A 17,160-nucleotide genomic window follows, 5' to 3' on the forward strand; every position below is an offset into this window, starting at 1 on the left:
GTGTTAATAGTTGGCATGTTTTACTGCATCTGAACTGAAGCAAAACTATTGAAGGTGAGGGTGCAGTGTAATTGTTTTACCCTGTGTGGCTGTGGCCATAACAAACAGACTTGCAGAAAGGTCACTTGATGCAACATCAGATAAAAAGTTTAAAGAAATATTTAAAAAACCTGGAGTTTGTTGAGTTTGAAAAAGTAAGCTTGCTAGAACTCTGTACCTGCTACTGATCTCGGCTTGAGGCTAGAGGCTACATTAGCTCCTAGCACAACACACACATGAATCTCAAACTTGCACGGTTTTGATGTCAGAATTCTTTACCAAGTAAAGCGACAATGACATTTCCACTACGATACGATAATACTTTATTGGTCAGATCAAGTCTGAACTTTGACTTGCATCACAGAACCTCCATGTGTAACATCAACATAGACAACATGTCAAGACACAATACATGAAAAACAAACTACATTCATTGAAATAGAAAATACCGTTTGTGTCATTTGTTACATTCAGTGGTTAGACATAGAGAGAATGTGGGACTGCACTGCACTTTACCACTGGTCAGCCAAAACTGTGTTGATGATGCACCTCACTCTCAAATTTCCAATTTCAGGGGGAAAAGTAGGATTCCTGAGTGTGTGAAGTACCATTTTTGACTCTATGGAGTGGAAAATAGGATTCAATTCCTGTTCAACACCTCTTCATTAACTAACCACCACATCACACAAAAGTGCTTGTATCAAAGGATTTTGAAGACTGCACTTCCATGCTTCTTAAAAACTGTTTGGGGGGTATTTCACAGATGTTTTAATGCTTTGTAAAGAGTGCACTGAAACACTAGAGAAGTCAAGTTTTGTGTGATTATTCACTGTGCCTTTGCAGAGGCTAGTGAATGCTATTTTGTTTAAACAGAGTAACCCTGATCAAACCCTCTAGAGAGTTGTTCGAGCTCCTGTGTGTACAGCCACTTAACCAGACTCACAGACATTAGCCACCCATGACTTTGCTGCCAATCCAGATTCGACACCCACTGTACTGCCCATTCAAATTGTACAGGTCAAAAATGTAAAAGGCAGTTAAAGAAATGTTCTTTTTCATTACATGTGACAAAAAATGAGTAGGTCAGCCTGTGGCATAATGGCACGGTAATTAGAGACTCATGCTTTGATAAAGTGTGACTGTAAATCAATGTAAGACTAATTAATCAATATTTTAATTATTAGACCTTTTAATGAACATTTTTGTTGAATTCCCCTGGATCTTGCCGCCATATTGGCCTCCTCTGTCATCATTAGCAGGAACACTGAGATTTGTACTGTGCTGAATGTGCCATCATCTTACAATGCATAGTGACATCAAAGAGCTTTAATTCTTGGCTTTCTTACCCTTGATGCTTAAGTTAAGAATTAAAGCTCTGCCCAGATGTCTTGCTCCTTTAGATTCTGCTTTCTGACTCATTCATCTGTATCATTATGATTTTCTTCAACACGTCTTTCTCAAATAACCACTTACTAATTGCTTTCTTTTGTATCGTCACCCACTCAAGTCATTACACTGTTCATTTTGAGGAGGAAACTTGTATTTGAATACGATAACACTGGTCACACATTTGTAGCATTACATTTGGGTACCTTCAGATAAACTGTGTACAGGGTGACGGCACCATGTTTTTAGACAGATGGTCTAAACCTTCTCTCCATCATAAAGTTAGACCTTTATTCATCCAGAGACCAAATGCCAACAAAAAACCTGAAGAGAGCTACTTTACTAGATGCATGACATACATCACCAACACCTAGCGCAATACAGTCAAAGATGATACACATATTAAATTCAAAATGATAGTTAAACACAAAAAAGAAAAAATCCAAATTCATTTGCAAACATATACTTCAAATGGCAGACTATCCCGTTGTAACATTGTACATAGCTGTTTGTTTTGGAAACATAATGTGACTCCTCACTTGTTGTCCCAAAAAGGAAATGTTTCAAAGCACGTTCTTTCCAAACAACATTTGTAGACTACTTCCTCAAGGACTGATACACATATATAATTAAACACTTTTGATTACAATAATCATTCCTCCTTTTCATACCAGTAATTATTTATGTTCTCCTGATGCACTGCCTATGATGGGAGACATAATCCATGGTCCTTGGTTAGTGCAAAAATGTACTAAAAAATATTTTAAGTTTATTAGTGGAATACAAACAGGTCATGGTGAACAGTGATACAAATCTATTTCGTTTAATTCAGGCACAATCTTTGAAAGAACATTTGAAAAACAGTAACAAGGAGGTGCTAGCTCTACACTTAAAAAGCAAGCGAGAGTACAGTATACACTATTGTTTTTTTTACCAGGGCTCTGTCAATATACAAACAAAGTGCTTACCCATCATTAAATTCAGTTTGGGTCTCAGTTCAGAATTATGTTTTAAAAACCTTTTTATGTCCATTTTCAAAATGTCACCCGTTTCACTGCTATTGCGTTGTTCTGTTATCAAGCTTACTGTTTTCCTAAAATAAGAATAAGACAGATTGTCAGTGTTTGTGCTGATTCCAATCATAACATGACTCTGAGGTTGAAGACCAGCTCCTTATGTTAATATGAAGAGCTCATTCTTAAAAAAACAAAAACCCAATCATTTTAGATGGTTACACCCTAATAAATAAACAGCAGCAATGAATCAGCAATGATACAAAGTGGTCAAAATGGTTTATACAAAAACATTTAGATCAGTTGTACAAACCGTCAGTTTAACTACATTACACAGTCGGTATATAACTTGAACATAATGATGATGATGGCGATGATGGCATATCATTAGGATCATCTAACAGCATGGCCTAAACTGAATCAATCAATCAATTGAATGATTAACTGAGAAACTGAAAAAATACTTTTACAGCTAAACAACCATGTCTCATATACGTCAAATAAAATATATAAACATTAACATAACCTTGCAAGTGATTTCTACTAGAAGCCAATCACTGTGCACTTATGTCGCAATAACTACCTCCCTCCCTTTGGTTATTCAAAGGATTTTAAAGTCTTCTAAGAGTTGGGGGTGGGGGGGGGGTCACATTAGCAGTGCTATGAAGTGGAAGAACAAGGAAGGTTAATGAGGAAGAGTAGACAGAGCAGTGCTGACACCAGTGAAAGAAGAAGGCAAAGAGAGGTGCAAAGGGAATGCCTTTGTTTTTGATGGTTGAAACAAAGATCATGCATGTTTAAAAAATCACCAATTTGCCTACTGCACATCTTAAATGTAGTGTTAACATTTCATGTACTGTATGTAGCATGTTTACAAACACTTACTGTATGTCCGTTTGTGGGAATTATGATTTGCCTGTGGGATGTGCTCCTCTAAATGGGATTATACAACTCATCTGATGTGGCCCGAGAGTGTCAAGCTACATCTTAACCAGGACTTGCAAAACAGTGTGGAGCTCATCTCCACTGAGGCAGAACTAAAATCTGGAAATAATCAGCTAGTGGGGAACATGAGAAATTCTCCAGAAAACACTTTAACGCCACTGGAGCCCACTGCTCCTCAAGATTGGATTCAGGTACCTAATCCCAGGCGGCAGCTGCCCCCCCTCCCCCTTGCTTTTCTTTCATACGGTGGAGCAGAGCAGCCATGGGGTGTCAAAGGGGGCAGAGAGACTGCTGTGGCTGACACCTGCTGGGCGCTATAAATATAAAAAAAACCCGGAGCTGCCATTGTTAGTTTGTACTGTAGCTCTCTCTCTCGGGCAACTCTCTCTTGTGGGCTGATGTCTACTTTAATGCAAGCTGAAGGCTTCTGCCATCACCAAACCATTAGATAAGCAAGGCATCCAATTGACTCAACTGATTCTACCCAACAGCAATGATCTCGACTCAGATCACAGGGAAAAACTGTCTGCTGGTGTTGCACATGACCGGGATTAAAAACAAAAACATCTTGCCATAAAGTTTTCAATGAAACTGATTTTGGTACATTAACAAACAAATAACTTTCCTTGGTCAGTTTTTGTTGAGAATGCTAATTGCAGTCTATAGTGAAGTCATTCTGATCTTTATCTTGCACTGTTGTCCTTTTTTGCATTAGCAATAACACATGTGTTGTACCACACATTTATGTGACGTAATTCAGTTTCTTACTGACAAACGAACAATTACAATATTAGATCCGTTAGTTGACACTTAAACCATCAATCTGCATAGTAGGTAAAATAATGAAGTAATGGCCTTGGAAATCCCAAGATATTGGTCAGTGATGGAATGAACTCATAACACGTTTTCCTGCTAAGAACCCAATATGTTCCTTCAAAAGAAAAGTATTACTTTGATACATGTAGTTCATCTTTGCATCTGACCTAGTCAAATTCCTTCAGGTAATGCAATTTGCCCCACATGTTCTAATAAATACCCAGGGTGCCTGGTGAAACTCAACATCCCAGCAGATGTCAGAGAGATGCAGAGTTTTTGTTTGAAGATCAGCGAGATGTGAACCACACACTCTCTGACAAACAGCTGAAACATGACACAGTATGTTACCTGTATTATGTTACAGTCCTCTGGTAATGTCTCATGGGGAAATTGTAAGCAGAATGTGTGTGCTGTTTGGATTTTTTGCAATATAAAATTCCTGGTTAATTTCTACTTGGATGACTGGAAAGCTTTCTGGCTTTTTCTCATCTCCCCTCTATGATTCGGTTGTATCCAATGCCACTGGTAGACGTGTTCTTTACAGATGATAAACCCCGGAATTCCAATTTGCAGTGCTCTGACTGTTACAGGCAGCGGCAGTGCTTTAGCAGGGCCGTCAAAACCCGGCTGCCCCCTGCACTGCCTGAAAGTGTGACACCTTCATTCCATGCTCTTGTCAGTCTATCACAGAAAAAGTGGATTAATGTCAGTTTCAGGGAGCCTCACAAAGCAAAGTGTAGCTTTGAACACGAGAATGATTCTTGTTGAGACGGTCATCTGCAGCATATGTCAAGGGGAGATGGAAAAACAGAGGGGGGATAGGGGGAGAGAGGAGAGGAGAGCAAGCGCTACAACACGTTGGATACACACACCAGCAGGGTCATCAGACGTACCCTGTTTAGAGGCAGAGGCTTAATCACATGTAAGCGGCATCAGACAGCCGACACCTCGATGTGTTTTGAAGATGTGATGCCTGGGTGTGTGTGTGTGTTTTTTCTCCTAGACCCTCCCCCCATGGCCTTCCCTGCACTTGATTTTCCCAAGAGACACCCTGCTGAGAAAACGACAGGGCAGCAAAAATGTACAAAACCAGCTCTCTGCTGGCTTACACCACCTTTCTCTGCTCATAGAAAAAGGCACATGAACCAAGCGGCAGGAATAAACAACTGAAAAGCAATCCTCTTCACTGTCATGCAAATACACTGAGCTCTATTAGCCCAAACATGACAATGCATCAGTTTGACCTCTTTTTGGATAATACCCTCAAATTGCTTTCCTTTCATCATTTTTTAGAACAAATCATTAAAAATGTGGAGAAATTGTAATATTTTAAAACACATACATGTACTGTAGATATATATGCAATATTTTACATAAATGACCACTCATACCACATCATGGATTATGGATTTTCTTTTTTCAATAGGTCAAAGTCAAAAAGGTTTGAGTGCATCAGCAATATTTAAAAAAAAAACATTAAACAGGTTATATTTTCAATTATGCTCAATTTATTGGCAAACAGTGCTTCAATATGTGTAATTCAAACAGATTTAATAACATTTAAAATTGTGGCTTTTCAACACCAGCAGACCAAAAAGGATTAACAGTGTTTCAGAGTCATATTCAGCAAGAGTGGAGGTGAAATGTGCCAATAAATATGTATTAGACTTTGCTGCTCTCTAATAGGTCGTGTGTGCACTTGTGTTAAGGCCCTCTCCTTGATGGTGTGCCACATGGCCAGGCTATTTATAATCTGACACTGAGGTCTGGGTGACATCAGTGACAGCTGTGTAAAGACGACTATTAATCTGTAATTGATTAAAAAAAAAGAGGAAAAAGACAATTCAGGCTGCTAAAGAGGGATCTTGTTAAAGGCTGTCACAAATGGATGAAGCTTTTTCCTATATACAATATTCTGTTGTATCTTTTCCTCTTTCATTCCCTTGTGCTATTTCGAGTAAGGATTAAATGCCATGTTTGCCAATTTGTTTGTACTTACCATAAATTGTACATTTGCCAAACACATTGCCTATTTGCAAGACTTGTATTGTAGACTTGTCATTATTTCCCAGACTAAAGTGATATGTTTTCAGCGACACCGAGGTCGTGGAACACACCCTCCTCACCGTTATGCCTGACCATTAGGACAGAGAGACGCTTGGCTGCAATTATTCATTTGCCATTTCTTACAACAATGAATACAACATAACAATCAAAGGGATGTACAGTATGTTTAGTAAGATGTTGTTTCAAAGCAAGACCAAGCACAGGTAGAGCCTCCTGCATAATGATCACCACACAGTGTATGAAACCATTAGAAGTGGTCGATTTGAAGTTGTGACAGTTCAAGGGAACGGGGAGCCATAACATATTCAGAATGGTCCAGAGCAAGGTCAGTGTTTTAGTACCTCTCCATGTCTATGCGCTGAAGCAGACAAGGATGCGGCGCATTTCATTTGGGACCGCCGGGTAAGACAATGTAGAGCCATGACTTGTCTAGACACCCGATGCTCGCGTCCTTAGCACGACGGCTTAGTAACAGCCCTGTTGAAAATAAATCTGTGACCCAGCCTGTGCCTGTATCAAAGAAGCGGCAGATTCTTTGCACCCACACCAAGTGATGCACTCTGTCTGCTTTGTAATGCATGCACTTTACATTTCGATATGTAACATTGGCTTGGACTTGCCTGATTGACCTGCATTCCAGAGCCAGCCCGCTCTCCGCTCGCCACACCTGGGGCCCAGGGGCTGGCGTGCTGTCACCGGCCATCGCCACGCCATGCGATTGATGACAGCTATTCACTGATGAAGCTGTATTCATCATTCCTGTCCAGGGCTGCACTGACCAGATGGACCCTGACCATCCATCCACTGTCAGGGACACATCTGTTCCCGTTGTTGCTTAGAGTACTAACAAGTCACCTGCTCCCTGAAAGGCTGGTGTCAGAGGGATGGATGCTGCTACATGCTGCCTGTTAAAGACAGAAAAACATATCCAACTCAAAACTGAAACATTTTTGTTTTTGTTTGTCTTGCAGGTTTCCTGGTTAGCATGATGGTGCATTCAAAGTGCAGGGTTTTATCTCACAATGGGCCACATGCTCTAATATATTCATAGACCGATATATTCATTATTTTCTGCACACAATGGGTGAAACACAAAATTACAAAAATGTTTTAGTGAATCTTCTCAAACTGCCAGGTTATTATTAGCATGCTGCGGAGCCCATATGTTTCTACGTAGAAAAATATGTTTGCCCAGAGTGAATCTTTGAGAAAGCACTGAAGTTGTTATAAGAGCAACAAAATGTCATGACTGGACATACAGTATGTGGAATTTAAATCCAATGTAGGATCTTTGACTACACAAGGATGTATGCCATTTGTTTTTCAACTAAAAACTCCACAAGAGAACCTTTGAAAAACATAACGCTCACTGTCAAGCGTTTCACTTTTACAATTACCATAAAATAGGGACTACAGTATGTATTGACCTACTGGTGTTTAGGACAATACATAGCAATTGTTAATGGGAGCCTTTTGAATGAAGGCGTGTTTACATTTTGTAAAAGAGAAAGGCCTTCATATGTTGTGCTTATGCATTTGTTCTCTTAATGTGTATGCAGAATACAAACGAATCTAAAACATGAATGAATCTGGGATTTATGCATAACATTTTATTTTGCACCAGTCAGGACGCTATGTTTGTGAATACGGCAGTTTTGTGAGCCACATTTCTTTAGTGAAAAGGAATTTTGTGTAAATCTAGCTTAAGGCTTCCTTGGATTTGTTGCTAAAGGCTATTTGTTTCTAACATTGTAAAATCTTTACATTTACTTTTTCTGTAATTTCTTTTGAAGGAGGTGCTTTTAATAGAGCCCATGTTTTCAGCTCCTGTTGTCTGACAGGTGGACATTGGTCTAAAAGAACTAGCTTAAAAGGTATAATTTTTAACATGACAATGTTGTATCTTAATTTAATTATTTTCCAGAAGATTATAATTGTCTTAATTTTTGTTAGAGATCCTATAGAAAAATGTGCAAAAGACATTAGTACACAGCAGCTATACATTTCAGACAGTGTGTATAAAACGCAGTGTCCCTGTTGACTTATCCATTTGTCTACATTACATTACATTACATTACATTACATGTTACTTGTTAGACGCTTTTATCCAAAGCGACTTACATACTCAATACTGTGGGCAATCCCCACAGGAGCAATTTGGGGTGAAGTGTCTTGCCCAGGGACACAACGACATGCTGACTGCAGTGGGGTTTGAACACCAACGCACTAGACCACTGCGCCACACGCCTCCCATGAACAAAGTTGCTTATTACTGAAGGAAAAGCCATCACTCAGATTCCTTTGCTGTTTCTGTGACGTCCTGTCAGTGCTTCCTACTTAATTCCACACGAGGAAGAATCATTTGTATAAGGATTCCACAAGGTTTCAGTGGTCCTTTTATCTGTCTTCTTTTATTATGAAAGGTTACTGTTGTGCTGCTCATGTGGATCTGTGTCTACTTGTGTGCTTACAGGTGAGAGACGTTGGCAGCGAATGCAACAGGGGTCTGTCTCTCAGGATCTGCGCTGAAGTGGTTTGGAGGCCTATTTAGCAGGTCTGAGTTCATTAGACTCCCTGCGAGGAGGCTGAGTGAGCCTGAGGAAGCCCCGCAAAGTTCTTCATTGTCTTAAGACTCAATTGTAATCACCTTACTCAGCGTGACTGACAGAAGAGCTCTCTGGCGTGATTGAAAGTATTGATCTTTTGGCAGGTCTTTCTCTCCAGACAAGTTGGAGATGCACAATCACAGCTCTCACTTTAAAAGAAAAAAAATCTCTTCATCTGCCTTAATCATCGGATCAATAATTAGCATCAGGACAGTGGGGGCTTCAGCCACGTGCTTGGTTAGGCTGCTTTCAGACGCCTGCCGCCTCTCCTCTGTTTCCCACCGGGGAGGAATCTGCTGAGTAAAGCTGATCTGGGGGACTGGGGCAGTGAGGGCAGGGTGGAGGCCCAAACAGCAATGACTTTCAGATTCACAAGCTCCACCCAGCCACCTATGTCCATCCCCCTTCACCGTCGTGCAAGATCGGCAAGATTTCTGTCACCTTCAGCGATGGCAAACGGCCAAGTGCTCTTGGAACCAAAACTCATCCTCACAGCATCCTGTCGTAGCAGCATGAACTTGTTAATCTTCTGATAATTGCAGCTTTAAAGGAATATCACAACTCAGGTGGTGGGAGAACGCCAAGTGTACATGATCACAGTGTTAATACACATCTTTCTGCATCTAATCAACAGCAGCCTCTATATAAACACATCATGATGACAAGGTTTAACTACTCAGTTTTCAAGGAATATATTAAAGAAGCTATGGAGAGGCACTGAAACCTGGCCCAGTTACAGTAGCTCAGTCAATAGTTTACTGAGCAGTACACCCTCGTTAAAACTGTGTTCGTGACACATTTTTTCCATGGTAACGCAGTAATGACTGCCTCACTTGCTGACCGAGACCAAAACAGTGTTCTTTGCTGTCCACAAAGTGGGACCATGTTAGTGCCTGGTGACAGTAGTGTTAGTGTCCAGAACCACAAAGAGGAAATCTGGAAGCCATTACCACTGATATTCTACTGCCAAACCTTTGATTTGAATAAAGCTGGTCAACTCTATCGCTGTACAATCACCTAATCGCTGGTTTAAACAATAATGGCTACAGCCTGTTGTCTGTTAGCCTGTTGTTTTCTCTCCCTCTCTCTGCCCAGGGCCCAGTACAAAAACAAAGAATCACAATGTCAGCCTACTTTGAACATGTAAACACTAATAATGCATCTATTTCCCGTAGAATAACTCTAAGCATCACATAACATAAAATCTGCAAAACTAATAACAGATAGCTCAACACGCCAATGTGTCTAAGTCCATCCTCGAAGAGATAACCATGACTATAAACCTTTTTACTTGGTCAATTATTATCAAAATCCAATATATTTTTGTAAAAAGGACAAAAGGCTCTTAGTTGTCCCAAAAAAAAGTCAGTGAATGTATTTTTCTTTTCTAAGTTGTTCTTTCAATAACAATGATGGTGAATTAGCTCCCACATTGTGTTTGATTAGCCTCATAACAGCGTAATTATCTAATGTGAGGGCAGCTCTGACCTAAGTTGTTCACATGAGGCTTCTGGGTCATCAAGGTGGAAGAATTAACACATGTATTAAAGCTGGGAAATGTGTATCATTGTGAAACAAAGTAGATATTCCTGAAGTAGGAAATGATGATGTGATGAAGACCAAAGATAAAGAAGCATTGTTGTTCATAATTGCAGCAGCCTCATATGTTTTACTTTTGTTATTTCTCTTTTAGTGTTTTTTAAAAGTTATCCACAAACTTTGAAAATCTTTCAAATGCAAAGAAAAGAGATTTTTCGAGTTGTCCAATGCTACCTCTGTTGAGAAAAAGAGGTATTTTGCGCCACATGTTACATTTAATTTCAGTCCTGCGTCAGTGGATAAGATAAACAATTTCAAAATCTTTACAACATCTTGGTTATCTTTTGTTGTGTGCTTCCCCTTCATCAAACACCATTTGATCATGGTGTTGGTATTAATAACATTTAGTAAGGTAAGGGTCCTTGAATGCCAAGCCAAGCTCTTCTAAAAAGCCTCTTTGTGTTTGTGTTGATTACAACCCTATGATACTGACCCACAACACAGACAAAGTCATCAGCTAATTGTTAAGGGTGTACAGAAAGGTCACAGAACAATTAAGAGTAATTAAACCTGCATAATAACTGGATCACCAATTGCTTAAACCAAATCTGATTTATCTCCCCTTCTCTTTTTTGTGAAACAACCGTGTCAGTGAACCCCATGTTTCCTAAAAGATCCTATTCAAGTGTTGCCGGTTCTTTGAGTGGATTCCTGTCTAAAGAAAGGACAGACAAGCGCTTAACATTATCATAAAATAGAAAAACGCGATCCCCTGGAAGCTGCAGTCACACCTCTTGGCTGCAACAAAAGATGTATGAAGTGTTTCTGGGTTGGATTAAGCTACACAGAACATTTTATTAATCATTATCTGCTCTGCAGCACAAAAGCATGTAATTTTGTGGTGTGTATCCAAATCGTGAATCACCTTCCCACAGGGCTATTCGGCACCTTATTGTCAGTATAGCGATAAAGCTATTGATGATAAGAATGTAAAAGAAAAACATCCCTCTTTTAAACCAACCTTGAGTCTTTTTCACACCCAGGATGTCTGTCCTACTATAGTAGAAATGACTTTGCAAACAGAAGAAAATGAATTCTGTTGTTTGTCAGCAAGTGTATTGCTCTGTTCATATGAAAGACATCAAAACTATAAGAAGGCATATATTTGTCTGAATAAGAAAAAGTCTTTGCAATGTTTTTCATTTTCCATTTAATTATACAAAATCATCAATTATAATAGAAGATCTGATGGCTGAACGATGTATATTACTGTTTTGTAGCAATCATCCCTATACAGCACTTGAGAGCAGGAAGTATTCAAATTGAAATGTTCAGTTAGGTGGGCCAATTCATATTTTTTACACCAAGAAATAATACAAAAATCCTCTCTATGTTGTGATTTCTATTAGAAAGCATTTAGCGAGGTATCTGTCTTTGCATAATTGTAACGCTATTGTAGCATTGCCTTCCTTGGAGCCCTGTCTTGTTGGAGATGTGCCAGTGGTGTTGCACTTGTTGAATGCATTACACTGCTAGCTTAAAAGCAAGAAAGAGCACACAGATGGAGTAGCCTGAGCACACACAGCTCTGTCTCAGAAGCCCAGGGGGCTGCATTGTTATTATCTGCTATTCAGCAAGATGACTGACTACTACACAGCACTCAGTACTGCTTATTTTCCTTTGCCTTCTTGTGTATAATAACTTTGTATTATTAGTGTAGGACACTTATGTATGTATAACATCTGAAGATGTGTAGTTTTATTCATGTTTTCACATAATTGTACAGGATATTGCTATAATATTTCACATACACATTAATATCTGATTTGTAAAACATCACTGTCAGGTTGGGGAAAATAGGACCCAAGTGCAGTTAAAAAATACAAAAAGGTTTGTTAACAAAAAGCAAGCTTTATTTAAAAAAAAGCCGAAGACATGAACAACAAGAAACTAATTAACAAAACCAAAACCGGGGAGCACGACAGACAGGAACAAACTTACAGACGGGAACAGGCAGGAGACATGGACAAGCATAAACGAGCATAGGCGAGGCAGGGAACATGGACACGAAGAGACGACAGGTAGCATGGACATGAAACGACAACGAACAGACATGGAGCACAGGGGAAGACAAGACTAAATACACAGAAGGGTAATCACAGGACAAGACACAGCTGGGCAGGGGAGGCAGAAACACAAGGGCAACAGGTGAACACAATCAGACAATCAGACACACAGTGAGGGGAATACGGTTTTATTATGAAAACTTCGAGACCGGAAATACTGTTTTCACCCCGTGAGGGTTGACGCTAACTTTACATGGTCGCTGCCGTTACACGTTGTCCTGGCGAAACCTCAAATCATCTTCGTAATATCTATCAAACTATAGATCCTACACATCCAGTGGACGTGGATTCTAAAAGTACAATATACACCTCAAACTAGAAATCTAATCAAAAAGCATTTTAATGGCCAAAGTATTCCGCAATTTAGGATTTTCCAGAGAGGGTTATTTGTGAATATACGACCCTACGTAGCGTTTGCAGTCAACGGGAGCACTAGAGGTTGAAAACTTTAAAACGTGATTATAGGTCGTAATAAGCGCTTGAACAATCGACCTATTTGGTCGTATGAGTTGGAGGACTTGTTGAAAGATAATAATGTTAACTTTCTTGTAAATCCTGTATCATGCTTCTTTCAACTGTTTTCAAAACAGTGATCTTTCTCTGACCTGAACCAAGAGCTTTGACCCTTAACATAACCATATAAAGGTTAATCATGCTTAAAATGCTACGAGTTAATATTGTAGAAAAAACAGATATGATGTTGTTTTGCAGAAACATTCAGTATGCATATATTTTGACTTGGCAGATAAGACCATCAAAATATTTGACATTACATTTCCAATAAAATGTATTTGCTGCGTATTTTCTAGGAGATCAGGTTGAAAAATAAGAACTGGGACAATGTTATCAGAAGAGAGTTTTCTTTTCACAGAAAATATGTCAACTAATACAGTAAAGAATTACCGAAACGTACTACAGTATGTATAGATGCACATGTTAGTGAATATGTGAAGATGGTCAGTGTTTACGGCTCTGTGTGTGCTATGAAGAATGGTGCATCCTCTTACATACATGTCAACACCTGTGCACATGTGTAAAAGGATGATGTGTGCATGAGCTTGAATATATCAGTTTGTGTGTGCATGTGTGTGTGAGCGGATGTGTTAGTTGATGCCTATTCTGTGCTCCTCTGCTCATGCACACGCACTTGGGAGATGTCGAGGCTAATGGAAGCTGAGGCTGTCGTGGCTGTATTGATTGCTCAGACCTGCAGATTATTGCTCTGAAGAGTGACCAACAGCAACCCACTAAGGTAAAACACTTCTCTAACCAACAGGAGTACGGCTGCTCTACCCTGAGAAGCAACATGTTTAATTGTTAGTGGTGTTCTCCGGCCCCTACTGCTGAGGGCCCTGGGGGAGAAAGGCAAGTCCAGGGCCTGACCTTTCCCTTCCGGAGCCAGCCTCATTCACACATAGACTGGGAAATGTATCAATGCTCCTCACTTCAACATTGCTCCAATTACCAGACACAAACAAAATTGGAGGCCTTATCAACTGGAATGGGAACACTGTATCCTTTGGAGAATATAAGGCAGCTTATACACTGAATTCCACAAGAGTGAAAAACACTGAGTGTGAGGCTTTTTTATGGGTCATATTTCAGAATTGATATCTTAGCGATGTTTGTACTGTTCGAGCATGTTATTGCTGGTGTATGTTAATCTCTGCTTCCCACAAGGGTGTCATGAGTTTACTGATTGAGTGGGAAAATGAGTAAAAGTCCCATCCTGTTACAGACACCCTCCTAAACACCTACATTTATTGCTGCACAGACGCAATGAAGAGATACATTAGAAAAGGCTGGCCTGTGCTGGCGTCCGAACGCACTCCATCAGCATTCAGCTCAGTAGTTTGCAATTATAATGAATATTAATGACTGTTTTCTCATACATAATATTCTCATAATGACTCTACAAAGTAAACGCAGCCCTCTTAAAACAACCATTTATCATAACTACGTACCAAAGCAGTTACACTGTCAACCGCACTGGAAAGATAAAGCCATCAGCTACGCTCTTTAAACTCTCACATGTAAGCGTGTGACAGAGTAGACATCTATTGTTTTTCAGGAGAAATTATATTTTATATCACAATACATATTAAATACAAATTATGTACTGAAATATAACATTCCATCCTCTTTTTTTCCCGCCGGTTATTAACTGGCTGAGTTGTATGAATTCTGGCATTAATGTAACAACATAAGTCATTTTTGTGCAACCGCTCTAATGTTAAATCATTCCCACACTATTTTAAACACCCCCGAACAAATGCATTGCAGCAACTAAAGCAAAATGAGATTCAGTGCTGTGTATGTGCTTAAGAGTACTTCTTTACCTCCGTCAAATACCTTTTCCCGTGGGCCATTAAAACAGCAGAGGAGCCTAGCTCAATCCTCACAGACATTACCTGTGAGCGACTGAACTCTATTTGGGAATTGGTAAAGCGTACAGAGAAATAGACTTGGGATAGAACAGCCTGGCAAATTCCATTTCACATCTGAAGTGGTCTACTTGTGAAAGATCATTTGGTTTGGAGTGAGTAAACAGAGGGGACTCCATCGCTCTCAATGACTTATGTGTGAAAGCTGGGGATTACAGCCGATCGGGAAGTCTTGGAGCTGTTTGGAAAAGCATTGCCTTGCAAAATGAATCCTACTGCAGGCACTGTGTTCACAAGCCTCTGCCTGTCTTACACACGCTGCTGTGAATAAAGCTCAGCCCATACGTGGGGATGTTTACCACATAGAGAGGTAATGTTGGATTTGTAGATTCTTGGTTAGTTTCCTTTTTGGCTCCTTGAAATGTTAGAATATAACTAATTTAGATGTTTGTGCAATTTGGGTCTTATTTGAATTGCAATTAGTTATGATATTTTGTTATGTGCCAATTCCATTAATGAGATATAGGGATGAATTTACAGATAATTCATTTTTAGCCAAATGTTCCTATATAGCTTTTTATATTTAACACAGATTGGTGTTGTGTTATATGTCTTATAGAGTTATAAAAAAGTCCCTAACCACAGTATTTTATTCAACCAATTGGATTTGGATTATAAAAAAAGTTAACATACCATAAAACTGGATTAGTAAAAAATACTCATTTTAATTTTCACCTTTTTTTTCATATTTTTATAACTGATATAAACAGTATACTGTAGTATAACCTGCCTCTCTTTCTGAACCATTATCTTTATTTCACCTGTTAATTTAAATGTTATCATAACTGATACTAATGGTGCCCATATCTATTAAGATAACACTCACTTTGTAAAAAAAGAAAAAAATACAATCTTTTAAAATATCTTCATTATTTCTCCCTAGTTCCATCAAGTCGAATTAAAGAAATACTTTGTGTGATCATAGTGGTCTTCAGTCTTGGGCACAAAGCACTTGAGTGTGATGGGCAAAGTGGCACTCAGTCACTGTGGAGCTACTGAAGCTGATAAAAAGGAGAGACATTAATTGAATGACCTTGGCATCAATGGTTTTAATAAGCGGATGTACTTCAATATAAAAAGCCTACAACTGGAGAAAATTGCGTCTTAGTGGTTATTTTAACAGCTAGATCTTTGACCTTAGCTTGAATGCTGTTTATTATCGGCCAACATTTTATTTTTTTAATTGTTGACTAGAAAGTTGGAAGAAAAAATACTGGTGAAGGTGATTAATTTATGTAAAACAAGAGTGTCTAAGGTTTAAGCAGGAATTCTATAACATTTCAGACAGAATGCTTGAAAATGTTAACCTGATTTCATCTGGGTCCTGTGTACACTAAAATAAAGTGTTTAGAGGTACTGCATTGTCCTTCAGACACACGAGGAAAGGGAGACAAACTAGAGAAAACAGTCTAACCTGCGATTATTGGTGGTGAAAACCTGAACCCCCACTGAGGGCAGATACTGGCTGCTATGACAGATCCATCAAAGCAGCGGAGGCTGTCTCTCCTGATGTGGAGTCCGGCGTGGGCTCTGCCTGCTGCGGAGAGCTGAGGCCGGCTCTGCATCGTCCGCTGGCACCATGCCAAACTGGCCCTGCTACTATTGTCCTTCACCCTTACAAGCTCTGAGGCCTGCTATTCAATTAAGATACATGAACTTTGTGATGCATGCTTTAAATAGTTGAGTATAAGGAGCCTGGATTTAAATGAATGATCGTTGTCACTGCAGAGGCTCTTTAAAGTTTATTGTGACGAGGAGACAGCCAAGAGTCTTAAGCAGTTTTTGTCATGCTTTCTTGCAAACCATATGACACCGTGCTGTACAGTATGCCTTGCACCAGACTTTCGAACAGTCCCTGCATCATCTGGTGTATCTGTCACATCCACAATTACATTATTGCTGTTTCACTCAAATGAGCCACTGTGTCAAAGCTCTCAAAACCAAACAGATGGAGCTAGTTGGCAACAGAAGGCATGCAAATCATGGATCATTTGATTGGAGATCTTATTTAATTATTCAACCAAGTGGCCATCTTGGAGAAGACTCCATACAAGCTGCCTACTGTACAATATGTGTAGGCAACTGTTACAACATTTAACTAATGATGAGTTTTACTAAAGAGATAACAAGTAAGACGTTGTATCTGGAGTATATGAGATATCTACACATTTACTCTCTC

The sequence above is a fragment of the Trematomus bernacchii genome, unplaced genomic scaffold (genome assembly GCF_902827165.1).
Source record: "Trematomus bernacchii unplaced genomic scaffold, fTreBer1.1, whole genome shotgun sequence".
Taxonomy (NCBI): domain Eukaryota; kingdom Metazoa; phylum Chordata; class Actinopteri; order Perciformes; family Nototheniidae; genus Trematomus; species Trematomus bernacchii.